Here is a 16,142-nt window from a genome sequence, read left to right on the forward strand (position 1 = left end):
CCTCAGTGTGGTTTTAGCAAATTTAGAAAATACCACCGGCTACTATTTGGGATGGTAAAACTTTTATACTTTTTAATTTTTATTTGTATATATATATATATATATATATATAATTTATTGTCAAGTTAGCTAACATACAGCGTATACCGTGTGCTCTTGGCTTCAGGGGTAGATTCTCATGACTCATCACTTATATACAACACCCAGTGCTCGTCATAAGTGCCCTCCTCAATGCCCATCACCCATTTTTCCCTCTCTCTTGCCCCCCCCACCATCAACCCTGAGTTTTTTTCTGTATTTACGAGTCTCTTGGGGCGCCTGGGTGGCTCAGTCAGTTGAGCATCCGACTTCAACTCAGGTCATGAGCTCACAGCTCGTGAATCCAGGCCCTGCATCGGGCTCCGTGCTGACAGCTCAGAGCCTGGAGCCTGCTTTGGATTCTCTGTCTCCTTCTCTCTCTGACCCTCCCCCACTTGTGCTCTGTCTCTCAAAAATAAATAAATGTAAAAAAAAAATTGTTAAGAGTCTCTTATGGTTTGCCTTCCTCTCTGTTTAAAACTATTTTTTATTCCTTTCCTTTCCCCCATGGTCTTCTGTTAAGTTTCTCAACTTCCACATATGAGTGAAAACATATGATAGACATCATATGTTTTTCTGACTTTCTCTGACTTATTTCACTTAGCATATTACTCTTCAGTTCCATCCATGTTGTTGCAAATGGCAAGATTTCATTCTTTTTCATTGCCGAGTAGTATTCCATTGCATGTGTACACCACATCTTTATCCATTTGTCAGTTGACGGACATTTGGGCTCTTTCCCTAATTTGGCTATTGTTGATAGTGCTGCTATAAACATTGGGGTCCATGTGTCCCTATCAATCAGCACTCCTGTATCCTTTGGATAAATTCCTAGTAGTGCTATTGCTGGGTCATTGGGTAGTTTTATTTTTAATTTTTTGAGGAACCTCCACACTGTTTTCCAGAGTAGCTGCACCAGGTTGCATTCCCACCAACAGTGCAAGAGGGTTCCCCTTTCTCTATCTTCACCAACATCTATTGTTTCCTGGGTTAATTTTAGCCACTCTGACAGGTGTCAGGTGGTATCTCAATGGGATTTCGATTCGTATTTCCCTGATGAGGAGTGATGTTGAGCATATTTTCATGTGTCTGTTGGCCAGCTGGATGTCTTCTCTGGAAAAGTTGTCTATTTATGCCTTCTGCCCATTTCTTCACTGGATTGTTTGTTTTGGGGGTGTTGAGTTTGGTAAGTTCTTTATAGATTTTGGATACTAACCCTTTATCTGATATGTCATTTTCAAATATCTTCTCCCAGGCTCCGTACCTCAGGGGTTAGAGCACTGGTCTCGTCAAATATCTTCTCCCATTCTGTTGGTTGCCTTTTAGTTTTGTTGATTGTTTCCTTTACTGTGCAGAAGCTTTTTATCTTTTTTTTTTTTAACGTTTTATTTATTTTTGAGAAAGAGAGAGACAGAGCATGAGCAGGGGAGGGTCAGAGAGAGAGGGAGACACAGAATCCAAAACAGGCTCCAGGCTCTGAGCTGTCAGCCCAGAGCCCGATGCAGGGCTCGAACTCACTGACCGCAAGATCGTGACCTGAGCCGAAGTCGGACGCTCAACTGACTGAGCCACCCAGGCGCCCCAGGAGCTTTTTATCTTGATGAGGTCCCAATAGTTCATTTTTGCTTTTGTTTCCATTGCCTTCGGACACATGTCAAGTAAGAAGTTGCTGTGGCCCAGGTCGAAGAGGTTGCTGCCTGTTTTCTCCTCTAGCGTTTTGATGGTTTCCTGTCTCACATTTAGGTCTTTCATCCATTTTGAATTTATTTTTGTGTGCGGTGTTAAAAAGTGATCCATTTCAGGCTTCTGCATGTTGCTGTCCAGTTCTCCTAGCACCATTTGCTAAAGAGACTTTTTTCCATTGGATACTCTTTCCTGCTTTGTCGAAGATTAGTTGGCCATACGTTTGTGGGTCCAATTCTGGGTTCTCTATTCTATTCCATTGGTCTATGTGTCTGTTCTTGTGCCAGTACCATACTGTATTGATGATTACAGCTTTGTAGTACAAGCTAAAGCCCAGGATTGTGATGCCTTCAGCTTTGGTTTTCTTTTTCAACATTCCTTTGGCTATTTGGGTTTTTTTGTGGTTCCATACAAATTTTAGGATTGTTTGTCCTAGCTCTGGAAGAATGCTGGTGCTATTTTGATTGAAATTGCATTGAATGTGTAGATTCCTTTGGGTATTATCGACATTTTAACAATACTTGTTCTTCCAAACCATGAGCATGGAATAGTTTTCCATTTTTGTGTGTGTCTTCTTCAATTTCCTTCATAAGCTTTCTATAGTTTTCAGCGTACGGAACTTTTGCCTGTTTGGTTAGGTTTATTCCTAAGTATTTTGTGGTTCTTGGTGTGATTGTGGATGCGATCGATTCCTTGATGTCTGTTGTTTCATTATTGGTGTACAGAAGTGCGATCATTTCTGTGCATTGATTTTATATCCTGCGACTTTGCTGAATTCATGGATCAGCTCTAGCAGTTTTGGGTGGAGTCTTCCAGGTTTTCCACGTAGAGTATCATGTCATCTGCAAAGACTGAAAGTTTGACTTCTTTGTGGATGGCAGAACTTTATGAACCTACTTGCCAGGTTGTCTTTGAGGCGGGGTTTAAGAGAATGACTAAATCTTCTCCCTTATCCCTTGTAACCAAAAGCTAGAGGGATCTTTCCAACATGCCACCATTCATTTCCTGATGTAAAATTCTTCAGTAGTTGTCTATCGTCTCAGGATAAAGTGCCTTGACTTGCTTGACCTCTTGTGTTCTTGGCTTTGCTTTCCTCTCCAGCCTCATCTCATCTTGCCATCACACACACATACTTACACATGCACACTCCACCCCTGGGAGCCAGTGCACTCTTCAGCCAGTATGTCCGAACCACTTGCATTTTCAATTCCAAGCTTTCAAACATTCTGTTCCCTCTGCGAAGAACTCGCCTCCCTCCCTCTCTGCCTTTTCTGTCCAGTCACCCTCCCCAGCTTCTCTTAAAATAATTCTCCCTCGAATCTTTGAGTCCTCCAGTTTGGTTTACGTCAGGGTACTCCGTATTTCCCCTGTCGTGGGACATAGAATAATTGAGTGTACTGCATTTTTACCTATTTACCTGTCAGCAGCTTCTCAGGCAGGATCAGTGTAACATTTATCCCCACCTCCCAGTTTTGTATGTCCTAAATAAGAAACGTATGATACAAGGGCATCTGGCTGGCTGAGCCAGAAGAGCGTGCAACTCTTGATCTCGGTGCTGTGACTTCAAGCCCCACGTTGGGTGTAGAGATTACTTAAAAATAAAATCTTAAAAAAAGAGAGAGAAGAAATGGTCAATAACACATTTGTCGAGTAAATGAGTAAACAGAGGAACAAAGGGCTACTGGGTGTTTTTATTAAACTAGAATATTCAGATAAGACCCAGGTGCCTGTGTTTATCAGGCATTCATTCTTGGCTGTAGCCACCAGGTAACACCTGTTTTTCTATCAAGAGACAATTCACTCAGCAACCGAGCGCCTGTAACAGGACCTAGCTGTGCTGTCAATGAGCACATCTGCAAACCCTCTGTTACTGCCTGGGATTTTCTGCCTCACACATGGATCATTGATTGTGAGACTGCCTATTTTGTTGTAGATTTAATGGCAGGTGGTTGCTCAATAAGGTACCCAACACAGTGCCTTTTACAGTTTCATTGTTTGATAGATATGTGCTGATCATTACGATAAAACCCAGGGGGGCTGGCAGCAGCTGATCAGGATCTGGTGTGAAAGTTATTCCCTCACCACGCTGGTTGCTCCTCTGACTGGTTCCCAGAGAGGAATGTGAGTACAGAGGTTAGCGATGTTGCTGCCAGCACTGTCTGCCTCTGTTCAGGGACCTCACCGTCAGCTTCTGAGCCTTCTTCTGCCGTTTCCTCACCCCTACCCCTACCCATAGAAAATCATAGTATCGGGAAATGAAAAGTTATTCCTATAGAAAAAGATTAGGGAGGGGCGCCTGGGTGGCTCTGTCGGTTAAGCATCTGACTTCGGCTCAGGTCATAATCTCACAGCTCATGGGTTCTGTGCTGACAGCCTAGAGCCTGCAGCCTGCTTCAGATTCTGTCTCCCTCTCCCTCTGCCCCTCCCCCGCTCACGCTGTGTCTCTTTCTCCTTCAAAAATAAGTACATATTAAAAAAATTAAAAGGAAAAAGGTTAGGGATATTTGAGAATAAGAGTTGGGTAAGTTTGGGATAGGGAGACTGAACTGCTCTATTGGAAATAGAGTTGTTGAAGATTATTTATCTGAAAACGATTCATATTCATTGTAATTTAATGGGTCAGAGAACTCCAGCAAAAAGAACAATGGTTACTGTTGTTTGCTGATTATGTTACCGCTTTTCTGCCTGGTGTTAGGACATACGCTTCTCACTACTAAAAAAACTAATTTATTTTTTGTTTTAGAAAAGCATCCCGTTTTGAGGGAAAGCTATGGTGTGGAGTATGAAAACAGTCATCCAAATCTTGGATTTCCATAGCTTGTGTCTGCTGTGTGGTCTGGAATATGACACAGGCAGCCCGTATAGGGCATTAATTTCTTTCTTTAAAATCATATCCCTGTGATAATAGGGGAGTTAACTTCGAAATGATATAAACAAATGAAGAATGAAAAGGACTAGATAAAATGACCGACTTTAAAATAGATAAAACATTGATTGTAATGTGTATATAATGGAAACATGTATGTTTCATCCTCCCATGGAACTAATCTATGGTCACAGAAAGCTCATTAAATCGATCCTATTTCTAATCCTGCATTAATCACAGTAGGGTCACACTAAAATCATCTACTGATTAGTCATAATAATAGTGCTTCCATTTATTGGGTGCTTTCCACATACCTGTAGCTGTGCTACATGCTCACTCATATTAGCTCATTTATTCTATTTATTTTAATTTTTTTAATGTTTATTTATTTTTGAGGGAGAGAGGGAGACAGAGTGTAAGCTGGGGAAAGGGCAGAGAGAGAGGGAGACACAGGAATCCGAAGCAGGCTCCAGGCTCTGAGCTGTCAGCACAGAGCCCGACGCAGGGCTCAAACTCACAGACCCTGAGATCGTGACCTGAGCCGAAGTTGGAAGCTCAACCGACTGAGCCACCCAGGCACTACCCATATTAGCTCATTTAATCCTCACAACAACCCTGTGAAATAAGTACTCTAATTCCATTTTTTTTTTCCACCTGAGGAAATTGAAGCTTGGCAAAGTGAAACCACTTGGCCAAGGTCTCACTGTTAGTAATTGACGCCACCAAGATTCAAACCATGGTTTCACTCCAAAGCCTGTTTGTGTATTCTGCACCCCTATACTTTTTTTTTTTCAACGTTTATTTATTTTTGGGACAGAGAGAGACAGAGCACGAACGGGGGAGGGGCAGAGAGAGGGAGACACAGAATCGGAAACAGGCTCCAGGCTCTGAGCCATCAGCCCAGAGCCCGATGCGGGGCTCGAACTCACGGACCGCGAGATCGTGACCTGGCTGAAGTCGGACGCTTAACCGACTGCGCCACACAGGCTCCCCAGCACCCCTATACTTTTAAGGGTTGAGTTGGAGCTAAAGAGAAATTTGTTACTAACCTGATATATGGACATAATAATTCGGCTTCTGGGTATTTGCTAACAGCCACACAGGAAGCGTTCTGCTTAAAAATAGAGCTTGGCATTTACATTATACTTGGTTTTCTGAAAGCTTTACTAGACTACTTATTTAATGCAAATGCTTTCTCCTGAGCTAGGTCAAACTTGGGGTGCATCAGAATCACCTGGGGAGCTTATAAACCTGGAGATACCCAGGGCCCCATCCCAGACCTACTGAGTCAGAATCCCCATGGGCGGAAACCAGGCATCTGACGTTTAATAAGCTTCCCAGCTGATTTCTGACACATAGAAGATTGAGAATCACTGAGGTCTGTGAATGGTAGGAGGGCTTTCTTCAGGAAGGATCATTCCCAGGTTCATAGTGTTACTGAGGGCTTCACAGGAAGCTTGGGAATGGCTAAATTATAATACATAAGTTTCAAACCAACATCCTGTCTAAGTTTATAGAATAATTGTCAATTGGCAACCTCTATGATATGACCCATCACAATGGAACTGATTGTCACCTCATTTTTCTTTTCCCTGTTGAAAAATTGTTTGGTAATAATAGCTAACACTCTGTTTTGTGTGTGTTTGGGTAACCACTATGAATAAAATCTCAAGCAGTTTAACACAACAACTGTGCAGACTCTAAATAAAGAATCACAAAACCCCAAGATTAAAGTCAGCATGTGCAGCCATATGTTACTTGAATTCTCCTTTACGGCATCTCTACCAAGTGGCTAAGTGGTCTATTCCCGCTACAGAGCTGGGACTTCCTGGGAACAGTCTCTTCCTTCTGACTTAGAAATTCTTCCCTTTAATTGGGTGAAATATATTTCACGAGAGCTTTCATACTTTGTCCTAGTTCTAACCTGTCTATCAGAATGTTTCACTCAAATCAGCCAAAACCTTTGCTCAAGAAAGCAAAGGTTGCTGATTGCTGTTTTCTAGAAGTTCACAGGATGCCTTTACTGTTTGACATAAGTTGTTGTTCCATGGCCAGTTTCTCTGTCAGGCTATTTTCTGATAGAGGCACTTAGAATTATAGGACTTAGACTACATTAATGATTCATATTATTTAAAAAATAATAAATTTTAGAAGGCACTCTTCAGGATGAGCACTGGGTGTCGTATGTAAAAGATAAATCACTGGGTTCTATTCCTAAAGCCAAAACTACACTGTATGTTAACTAACTTGAGAATTAAAAAAAAAAAAAAGCCAATTTTTTCCTCTGCAAATATAAACAAACAAACAAATAAATTTTTGTAATTCTATATAGAGAAATTTATGGGGGTTATTTAAATATAGAGGTCCAAAGGACAGAAAAAGGAATGTGATCTTACATTTTCTCAAAGCATTCTAAGTGTTTCATTTTATATTAATATCTCTAGTATGATATGTTAGATGTAGCCACCAGAATTGAAGCTTAAGATGTTGTTTACTTTCTCTGTGAGATGTTCAGGATCTTCTAAAAAGCTGGTGGGTGTTAATAGGTCTCCTCTAAATGAGAAATATAATGTACTCCAGCTTCCTGTGATTGCTTTGCTCCTTTGAAGCTTGAAAGGAAAAGAACATTTATGTGTGTGTAGTACCCAAGAACTTCTGCCTCTAACATTCCTTTGAGGTGTATGTTTCCTTTTCCTCATCCTTTCTACAAACCAGAACTTGAGACAGTCATTTTTCCAGTATCCTTTTCCTGGGGCCAGAATGAGAGGCCACCGTTCTCCTGTCTCTCCTGATACTTCCAGACTTTTGACCTTCTAGCATAGATCTCCTTTCCTGAAATCACTGTGATCTCTTTTTGTGGCTCTTAGCCAGCCGAGATATTTTGCCACCCCCTCTTTAGCATCTGGTTGTACCCACACTCCTATCATCATCGATGACCTCTTCAACATGCAAGTTGATTCTGCAGATGTAAAACAAAGAACAACAATAACAGAAACCCACTTCTGGGTCATTTGTCTTTATTTTATAAGAGAACAATATGAATGTGTAGACATTCCCTGACAACTGAAAGTTACACTGTGGGAAATTACATATCTGTTTCAGCAAAAGGGACTGAATGACGTTTGGAACTACAATAATGCGTGTCTTAAAGTCTGGTTTTTGGAAAACATACACGGATTTGTACCACTGAACTTCCTAGGGTTAAGTCTCACACAAATTAACAGATAAACTACACTGGCAGTGATTTATAATTAAAAAGAAGAGCAGCAGTTGAAAATTATGACCAACTCACAGCACTGCTGATGCACTGTTTCAGACAGCATCCTGTCTGGAAATTGTAGGAATTCTAACTATCTGACTGCTCATTAACTGTGGGAGCTCAGCCGCCTGCCAAGTATTGTATGACTGCCAGGAGTCCTCATGGAATTCTGATTTAGAGTCTTTGGCAAACCAAACGCCAACTTATGTATTAAGCACGGTAGGCACAATGCCTAGGGCCCAGGATACTTTTAGGAGCCCACAAAAATATCTTAATTTCTTTTATTTTTTTTACCCCCACCCCTTAATTTCTTTAAAAAAAATTTTTTTTAAGTTTATTTATTCTTGAGAGATAGAGAGAGACAGAGCATGAGCAGGAGAAGGGCAGAGAGAGAGGAGGAGACACAGAATCCGAAGCAGGCTCCAGGCTCTGAACTGTCAGCACAGAGCCCGATGTGGGGCCCGTACTCACAAGCTGTGAGATCATGACCTGAGTTGAAATCGGATGCTTAACCAACTCTTAATTTCTTTTAAAATAAGAAGAAAATAAATAAGACAACGATGAATCTCCCTAAATTGTATTTGTCTTTATACCAGTGCAGTTATAAAATAAAATTTACAATTTTTTTATGGAAGAAGGAGTCAACAAAGGCAAAAGTGCCTAGGACGTCCCCAGATCATAAGGCCCTGTGGTAAACTCAAATACTCTGCTAATGTAGCCCATGGATACCAAACTTTAATGGCTCTTAGTAACTTACAAAATATAGCATTCGGTGTTACACGAAACCCTATGGAACTGCTTGCCATGTGATCGTAAGAACTAAAGAAAGGACTTGTATTTTAGCCTCTGGACTGGAGGATACTTATAAGTCCACCCATGAATGGAGGGACATGTTTAATGATTACAGCTCTCCCCCACAACCTCCCTACTCAAAATGTAGCCCATAGCATAAAGGAGCATGAAGGAGTTTGTTAGAAATGCAGAACCTTAGGCCCTACCCAGATTCTGCATTCATAATCAGAATGCACATTTTTTTTACAAAATCCTCAAGTGATAAGTATGCTTGGGAAAATCGAGAGGCACTATACATTTTAGAAGAATCTATACCTACGAATTATTCAGCACTCTCGTAGGGAGGAACTCTCCAAAAGTGACATGATTGAGTGAAAAAAGAGAGAGAGAGAGAGAGAAATCCTTAACACCTCTAACCCATCAAAAAATAAGTAGTTCGGATCCCACAAGAAGCAGAGGAATCTTCCAACAAATGAGGAGGAGGAGTCATAAAAAGACAGTAAGAAAACTATAAAACTCTTAGAAGAAAATGCAGGGGAAAAGCTTCATAACATTGGATTAGGGACTGATTTTTTGGAGATGTCACCACAGCACAGGCAACAAAAGTAAAAATAGACAAATTGTACTACATGAAAATTTTTAACAGCTTTCCTGAGATATGCCACATACCATACAATTAATCCACTTAAAGCTTTTGGTGTATTCACAGAGCTGTGCGACCATCACTATGATTTTAAAACATTTTGGCCACCCCAAAATGAAACTTCCTATCTGTCAATAATCACTTTCCTCACTTCCCCCCAGATCCTGACATTAATCTTTCTGTCTGTGGATTTACCTACTGTGGATATTAAAATAAATTTTTTTTAAATGTTTATTCATTTTTGAGAGAGAGAGAGAGAGAGAGAGAGAGAGAGAGCGCATGAGCAGGGGAGGGGCAGAGAGAGAGGGAGACACAGAATCTGAAACAGGCTCCAGGCTCTGAGCTGTCAGCACAGAGCCGGATGAGGGGCCCAGGGCCCGTACTCACAAGCTGTGAGATCATGACCTGTGTTGAAATCCGACGGTTAACCGACTGAGCCACCCAGGCGCCCCCTACTGTGGATATTTTATATAAGTGAAATCATATAATTGGTGGTCCTTTTTGACTAATTTCTTTCTCTTAGCATAATGTTTCCAAAGTCCATTCATATTAGAGCATGTGTCAGTAGTTCATTCCTTTTTATCGCCAAATAATATTTCATTGTATGGCTATGCCACATTTGCTTATCCATTCATCAGTAGATGCACTTTGAGTTGTGTCCACTTTTTGACGATTAAAAATTATGGTGCTATGAACGCTTGTGTACAAGTTTTTATTTGGACATATGTTTTCATGCCTTTTGGGTATATACTCAGGGGTAGGATTGCTGAGTCTTATGGCAACTCTAGGTTTAACATTTCAAGGAACTGGCAGACTATTTTCAAAGAGGCCACACCACTTTATATTCCTATCAGCAATATATAAAGGTTTCAACTTCTTTACATTTTTAACCAATGCTTGTTATTATCTGACGCTGATTATAGCCTAGTATTTGTGAAGTAGCATAACATTGTGGTTTTGATTTGCATTTTCCCTGGTGATTACTGATGCTGAGAATCTTTTCATGTGCTTATTGATTAGATGTATTTCTTCTTTGGAGAAATGTCTATTTAAATCCTTTGCCCATTTTTAAATTGGATTATTTGTGTTTTCATCGCTAATTGTATGACTACTTTATATATTCTAGATACAAGTCCCTTATCAGATATATAGTTGGCAAAATGTTTCTCCCATTATTTGAATTATCTTTATACTTTCTTGTTGGTGCCCTTTGAAGCAGAGTAGTTTTTAATTTTGATGATATTCAAGTTACCTATTTTTTTGTTTGGCTATTTGTCCTTTTGGTGTCATATCTAAGAAGACATTGCCTGCCCCAAGGTCTTGAAGATTTTTATATTTTCTTCTAAGATTTTTATAGTTTTAACTCTTATATTTAAGTATTTGATCCATTTTGAGTTAATTTTTGTATATGGTGTGTGGTAAGGGTCCAAATTCATTCTTTTGTATGTGGATATCTAGTTGCCCAAGCACCATTTCTTTAAAAGACTATTCTTTCCCCATTGATTTGTCTTGGTACCCTTGTCAAAAATAATGTGAATGTAAATGTGAGGGCTTATTTCTGTACTCTCAATTTTATTGCATTGGTGTTTATGAATGTACTAGATAAAAATCGAAAAAAAAAAAACCCTTTTGTACAACAAAGGACATATCAACAGAGTGAAAAAGGCAACCCACACAATGGGAGAAAATATTCGTAAATCATATATTCAATAAAGCGTTAATATTCAGAATATATAAAAAGTCCTATAACTCAACAATAACAACTATCTTAAAAAATGGGCAAAGGGGGGCGCCTGGGTGGCGCAGTCGGTTAAGCGTCCGACTTCAGCCAGGTCACGATCTCGCGGTCCGGGAGTTCGAGCCCCGCGTCGGGCTCTGGGCTGATGGCTCAGAGCCTGGAGCCTGTTTCCGATTCCGTGTCTCCCTCTCTCTCTGCCCCTCCCCCGTTCATGCTCTGTCTCTCTCTGTCCCAAAAATAAACGTTGAAAAAAAAAATTAAAAAAAAAAATGGGCAAAGGATTTGAATAGACATTTCTCCAAAGACAATATGCAAATGGATAATAAGCATATGAAAAGATGCTCAACATCAGTAGTAGTCATAGTCCATTTGGGCTGCTATTACCAAAATACCACAGACTGGATAGTCTATATTCAACAGAAATTGATTTCTTACACCTCTGGAGACTAGGAAGTTCAAGATCAAGCCACCAGCATGGTCTCATTCTGGTGTGGGCCTACTTCCTGGTTCATAGATGGCCATTGTCTTGTGTCCTCGTGTGGTGGAAAGGGCTAGAGATCTCTATGGAGTCTCTTTTATAAGTACACAAATCCCGTTCATGATGGCTCTACCCTCATGACCTAACCACCTCCCAAAGTCCTCACCTCTTAGTACCATCGAAGAGTTAGGATTTCAACCTATGAATCTTGAGGGGACACAAGCATTCAGATCATAGCACTGGTTATTAGGGATATACAAATCAAAACCACAATAAAATACTGCTTCCCATCTATTAGGAAGGCTATTATTAAAAAAAATTAACAAGTGTTTCATGGATATAGAGAAACTAGAACGCTCGTCCATTGCTGGTAGGAATGTAAGTAAAATGCAGCTGCTGTGGAAAACAGTGTGGAGATTGCTCAAAAATTAAACATAGAAATATCATATGATCCAGCAATCCCACTTCTGGGTACATACTCAAAAGAAGGGAAAGCAGGGATTCGAACAGATGTTTATACACCCATGCAGTATTAGCAGTGCTATTCACAAGAACTAAAAGGTGGAAGCAACCCAAATGTCCATCAGTGGACGAATGCACAAAAACAATAGTATAAATATGCAATGGAGTATTATTCAGTCTTAAAAAAGAAGATTGTGACATTGTGACATATGTTACAACTGGGGGGAACCTTGAGGACAGTATAGTAAGTAAAATAACCCAGCTACAACAAGATGTATACTGTATGATTCCACTTTTGTGAGCTAGCTAGAGTAGTCAAATTAATAGAAACTGAAGGTAGAATGGTGGTTCCCAGGGGCTGGGGGCAGAGGGAAATGGGAATTTGTTTAATGAGTATAGAATTCAATTTTGCATGATGACAAAGTTCTGGAGATTGGTTGTACAATAATGTGAACTTACTTAACATTACTTAACTGTGCACTTGAAAATGGTTAAGATGGTATATTTCGTGTTCTGTGTATTTTACCACATTTTAAAAAATGTTTATTTATTTTTGAGAGAGAGAGAGAGAGAGAGACAGGCAGAGCATGAGTGGGGGAGGAGGGTGTGGCAGAGAGAAAGACACAGAAAGAATCCAAAGCAGGATCTAGGCTCCAAGCTGTCAGCGCAGAGCCCAACGTGGGCTTGAACTCACCAACGGTGAGATTATGACCTGCGCTGAAGTCAGATGCTTAACTGACTGAGCCACCCAAGTGGCCCTACCACAACTTTTTTTAAAAGATGGTAAGATTCAAATCAAGAAGATCCAGTTTTTACAATTATTATGCACAGATGTACTTAGAGGGCTATTGCTTTTATAAACGCTGGTGCGTATGTCAGACAGAACAGGGATGTTGCTTAGAGATACCTTGTGTGAAACTGGAGTTCAACTACTGTACTTCTCAAGTTCTGTGACTGGTTTTGGAACCAGTCCTTTAGCCTAGGTCCCTGTGGTGCATTGAACATTGCTATCCTGCAGCCACAGGCCAGTGAGAAGCTGGGTCCCTCAGGCCTAGAGAGCCCAAATGCACAGAGGGTAGTGTTACATAACTCCTTCATTCTAACACTTTAGCTTCTTATTCACTGGTGTTCAAACACAACAACTAACAATATTTATGTTTTCGTGTTTACAAAGCAGTTTCTCTAGGGGCGCCTGGGTGGCTCAGTTGGTTAAGTGTCTGACTTCTGCTCAGGTCATGATCTCACGGTTTGTGAGTTCGAACCCCTGCATCAGGCTCTGTGCTGAGAGCTCAGAGCCTGGAGCCTGCTTCGGATTCTGTGTCTCCCCTTCTCTCTGCCCCTCCCATGCTCATGCTCTGTCTCTCTCTGTTTCTCAATAATAAATAAATGTTAAAAAAAAAAGTTAAAAAAAAACACAACAAAGTAGTTTCCCTAGAAGTTCTTGGGATGTTGAGAATTTTGCCTTTTTTTCTTAATATTAAAGATAATTGTTTCCTCCTCATGCTTATAAGTTGTTTAGTGTTATCTTCACACTGCTCCAATTTATTTTACTTATGGTTTTTTACAGAATTTGGTGGAAGGGATGAGAATCTAGAGTAAAATGGAAAGTGAAATCTCTCTGTTGTGATTTATTTTTGCAGGACATGAAGGCAAGTTAGATGCTTCTGGGACTCCCTCTGAGAATGGTGGATGACGCATCCCATTTCAGACGACTCTACAGGCAACTTCAGAAAGCCAAACCTGGAGTCCCAGTGGATGACAGGCATTTTTAAATATTAAGGAAATTGGCTCCAGTTTACTTGAGTGAAAAACGTTAGCTGATCTACTTGAGGTAAATGAAGTTTGAGAACTCAAAGGACAAAAATCACTTAAAGTAAAATAGCAGGGTGTTTGGGGATCAGCACAGCTGATGTTTTCCAAGCATTCGGCTACTATTACTCTATGTTTTAAAAATAAACCTGTTGAAAATAAATAAATAAATAAATAAATACCCATTGGCTTAAATATGAGAGAAGCAGCAAAGGGTATGATCCTCATTACTTTGTAGTCACAACTTATAACCTATTACCTCTTCTATAACAATCAATGTATAAAGAATTGTTTGAAAAGCACCTTGACACTGAAATATGCTGACAAGCAGATTACTGAGAGGGAGGAAGAGATCAAAACCACCATCAAAGACGCCACTTTAAGTGATTATGAAAACTCTAGATAAGGATGGCAACAGGTTTTTTTTGGCTTATTCATTAAGAATTCAAAGAAAATTCTATTATATACTTATACTAATGTTAGCTAGCTTCTCCCTTTATTTTTAAAAATAGGTTTATATTTTTGTAATTTATATTTATACTGATGAAACACTTATATTACAAAAATATTGCCAAAAATCAGAAACATAACACTTTTTAAAAAAAGAAAATACATACCACCTGTAAAACCCAGACTTAACCTCTGCTGGTACAATCCCCTATTTATAAAAACGCTTTGTGTAGTTTTTGAGTTTTGTCTCTGTCCTTATCCTTGTTCACCCCCTTGTGGCCACGCTATGAAGAAGCCAAGAGCCGGGCAACAAAAAAGGAAGAGAGAAAAGCAAAGGGCCTGGATAATAAACTGATGACCTCACTTTAACAGTATTTTCCATAATTGAGATAAGTAGGTCTGCCTGAAATCTATATTGGCCAAGATATTGGCAGGAAATAGATGCAAGGCTTGAAGGGGTTATTGTAAATGATCCCTTCATTAAAGTTTCTTGCAAGTATGGGCAGAAGTAAGGGAAACTGAATAATAAGGTGTCCTCCATATACCTCCTATTGGCCGGACCCAACTGGAAGCTCCCAGAGGTCAAAGGAACCAAGTTTTTGCAATCCTTCAAGATCCAGCCTTCCAAGGCACAAAGCAGAGTAGAGGCTAGAAAGTGGATCTGGCTGGGCAAACAGAGCAAGTCCAGTGCAAAATCTTTTTGAAATATTTCATTATAAGTATAGTTTCTTTTATTAGGCATCAGTCCAAGAGATACATTATGGAATAACTCTTGTATACAGTTGAATACCTATGTAGTTCCTGTGGTCTACCTGGAAAACACCAGAAGTCATAGAATTTCACACTGCCAGAAAGCATTGTTTAGGCTTCGCTACTTCATCTATGCTGTAAAAATATCAGCCTTGCATTTGAGGGGTTCAAATCACTGGATTGTTTGGTATTAGAGTGACAATAAGGTAGGGGAAAAGAGAAAAGGCATGCAGAGAGCTTAGTTGCTGTTTGCGGCTGGTCCTCTTCCACTCTTTGCTCCCTGTAAAAAGGAAACTCCCCGGTTCCTACTTGATTTATGAAGACCAACACGGATTACCTATTAATCAAATTGAACATGTGTCTAAGACACCAACAAAGCAGGGTCACCAAAAATATGTGAATTATCAGAAAATTTGGGGATGAAGCTATTTTTATTTCAGCATATTTGTAATTTTTGTGTCATTTTAGAAAAGTGAAATTTTATTTCATAGTTTAGTGTATTTTTGAGGCGTCGTGGTAGTGGATAGCGTTGTAGCACAGGATAACCTTTTTACAGTAGCCCTGCTTCTTCCAACGGTCAAATGTGAAGAAATGGCTACATTCAGAAGGAAAGTACCTCCAATTGGCGGTTGCTGATGCTCAGGACACTACAGAGTATGGTTGGCCCCAGCTGCTGCGTCTCTACCCCTTGCCAGGGGCTCCGAGTACTCATCTCTTGTATCCCTTTCCCCAATTTTTGTTATTTTTCTTTGGGAGGCTAAGTCTAAAGAGTTCACAGGGCAAAAACATGCACTCCCTTCGATAATCTTCAACAGAGATTTGTAAGAGAAGGCAACGTTTATGGCCAAGAGAAACCGTGGGCAAGTTCCTTCCCTTTGTACCATCAAGAAAATGTAAAAGATTGGAGCGGATGATCTCTGAAATCTCGGCTTAGCCCCCGTGATGAACATTGGCAGTCCCTCACCCCCAACGCTATTATGTTTACGGTAAAGCATTCAAATCAGAATGAAGGGTGTAGTACCTGATAAAGGTCCCTCAACTCTTGCCTTTTCACCAGAGGCAACCCTTAGCAAATAGTTCACGTCTCTTTCTAGCTATTTTCTCTGCCGAAACATTATCTCCTTTAAACATACA

The sequence above is a fragment of the Puma concolor genome, chromosome B3 (genome assembly GCF_028749965.1).
Source record: "Puma concolor isolate L17-30 chromosome B3, mPumCon1.1.hap2, whole genome shotgun sequence".
In the NCBI taxonomy this organism is placed as follows: Eukaryota; Metazoa; Chordata; class Mammalia; order Carnivora; family Felidae; genus Puma; species Puma concolor.